A 2847-nucleotide genomic window follows, 5' to 3' on the forward strand; every position below is an offset into this window, starting at 1 on the left:
AGATTCTATGATATTAGAATCCATGTTCACTCATGTGACATTTATTATGCTATCTATGAATGTGCTGATTTTAAGTGTAATAGGAATACAAGTAAGGATTTGAAAAGCATATCTGTTTCTACTAAAAATATTTATATTGCAGTAAAAGTTTTATATTGCAGTAATTTTGCAGCTTACCAATAACATGGGAAATGTTGAAGAAACAGTAAGATATGTTTTTATAAGTTGCGCTTCGTTTATTCATCTCATATGTATGTGTATTCCCGGACAATTACTAATAGATAAAAGCACAGAAGTTTTCATCAAAACGTAAGAATTTTTATTTTATATAGTTTTATATAGTTCTTTAACATATTTAATCCTTGGATAAAAATAAGAGAATTTTTTGAGATCTTGCGTTACCTTAATCATATAAATAATTTTAATATTTCTTCCAATATCTTCAAGTATAATTTTTAAAATTGTTTACTAATTTTTAAATAATTTTTAACAAGTTTTAAGAGTCTACATATCGACACACACACATACACGCACACCACACATAACATTTAATATAATAAGACATATCTTATATATTAGATACGTTTCAGCTTGGTATACATTTTCCTATAAGAATTAAAAATTATTAGGAAATATTCTTTATAGAATTCGCTCCGTGTACTCTTACGGCTGGAAGAACGTTTATTCCCAACATAACACAAGTCGACTGTTAGTCGACTGTCCGTCGGCAGAAGAAGTCTAAAGTCGACTTTAAGTCAGACTGAATGTCGACTTATAGTCAACTAAAGCCAACAATGACTCGACTATAGTCGGCTTTCGGTCAGCCATTGTAGTCGACTTTAAACCTGACTATAAGTCGACTTTTAGTCAACATTAAGTCGACTTTTGGTCAACATTAGTCGACTTTGGTCAACATTAAGTCGACTTTTAGTCAACATTAAGTTGACTTATAGTCTATTTTTCGCATTAATAATTATAATAATTGGGGTAAATAAAATACGTTACAATAAGTAAGTTTTCACCGAGAGTTTCAAATCGTGTTAGAGTCGAGCTAATTAGCCAATAGTTATGCTGGTTACAACAAAAATACCTAATTTCCGTTATGATTAGCATATATACCGTTGGTTTAATTGTCCAACTTTGACCCGATTTGTACTCTCGATGGAAACTCTCATGTTGTATATTAACATACAATGTAATACAATATTTATTCTTTATTTTTACAAAGATTTAATAATATATTATATAAAATATATATTTTAGAAATATATGGATTGAAATATAACATTACTTTTTAAACCAATTTATCACCCGTATCCTGTCGCCAGATCGTAATGTAAAATGTCACTTTTTTAATAATATTGCTCGTACCTGTCACCACATCGTCTCACACATTCCTGCATGCATTTTTCTATTTCACTCACGGTGCTTTTTCCTTGCATCAATACAGTTTCTATAAATGTATTAATAATAAATTATAATAATAAATAACAATAATAAATAATAATATATAATAAAAATATTAAATTAATACCAATGATTGTATCGGATAGTCTTGATTTTCTTAGAGACAATTTATTTTTTTTTCCTGTCCACGTGTATGCCTGCGCAACTTCGTAACCAATAGTTTGCGACATTATATTTCTAACATTTTGGCGACTGTTTTCTCGCCCACTTGTGCATTTCTGAATCTACAAATATATTTCATCACATTAATATAATACATATGCATATGATATTATATAATATGTATATTATATAATATATATTACAAAACTAGCTCTATTTATTCTTTTTTTCATTGCGTTGATGGCTTTAATTAATGACAATATTAACTAACTAAATAATATTATGTTAAATAATTAAAACATTCTATAAAATAATATTATAATAATTAATTATATTAATTGTCAATTATTAAATTAAGTATAAATTACTTTATGATAATAGAGCGAGTTTCAAATCTCGACACCTCATTTACCGTAATCATAATGCATGTTCGCATTAATATTTGTAAATAACAAGATACTTACAAATTGTCGCCGAACATCAGCTCTATCCAGTTGATTTATTAACGCTTCAATTCTCTCCACCGTAGTGAGGGGCAAATTTGGTAAGAGAGGAAATCGACCACCTGCACTTCTCTTTCATTTTGTACTTCTTGTTTATTTTTCATAAAGATGAATAATTCGATTAAGTTTACGCTCCCGTATAGCTAATTTTGCATTAAACCACGCCGGCATATTCCTAAACAAGAAAAATAAAAAGCCATAAAATAAACATTAACTGTACTAATTAAACTATTATCATGCAACTTATTCATAAAAATCTCTTTTGGTCGCATTATTTAAAAAATATCTACGAGTAAACGTAAATAAAACAAAAATTAACGACAACATGTGTTGCCTAATCATTAATGGTGTTTCCCTCCCAAATTTTCGTCCCAATTCGTTCCCAAATCTCTTATGTCCAGCTGACATTATTTTGGCTGAGCTGTTGAAGCGTTTTTGCCTGTCCCACACATTGGTTTTTAACTGTTTTCGGTATTCTGTAACTAAATATAACATTAAGATTTATTCATTTGACATTCTATTCATTATAAAATTTATATTCTTAAAAATTAATATACCTTTTACAGTTTTGTAACTTTTTTTGCTTATGACCCATTTTGTTATTGCTTTCTGCGTTTCTAAAAAAACAATAAAAAATATAAAAAATGTCACATTTACTTTTATATATCAAAGCTTTTCCATCAATATATATATAGCAATTAATATGATACCTGTGTTACTGTCTTGTATTTCTTCACAAGAATGTCAGAAATCTCTCTTTTTCCCCCCCACCCAA

General features: G+C 28.3%; 1 long non-coding RNA gene across 1 annotated transcript; it reads right to left on the bottom strand.

The window, feature by feature from the left end:
- Window positions 1-1419: 1419 nt before the first annotated feature.
- LOC118648437 lies at window positions 1420-1661 on the bottom strand. The gene is made up of 2 exons (XR_004965296.1): window positions 1535-1661; window positions 1420-1453 (listed from the first exon to the last, which is right to left on the bottom strand). It is a non-coding gene; the product is annotated as an uncharacterized LOC118648437 (long non-coding RNA).
- Between the last annotated feature and the right edge of the window lie 1186 nt (window positions 1662-2847).

The sequence above is a fragment of the Monomorium pharaonis genome, unplaced genomic scaffold (genome assembly GCF_013373865.1).
Source record: "Monomorium pharaonis isolate MP-MQ-018 unplaced genomic scaffold, ASM1337386v2 scaffold_439, whole genome shotgun sequence".
NCBI classification, from domain to species: domain Eukaryota; kingdom Metazoa; phylum Arthropoda; class Insecta; order Hymenoptera; family Formicidae; genus Monomorium; species Monomorium pharaonis.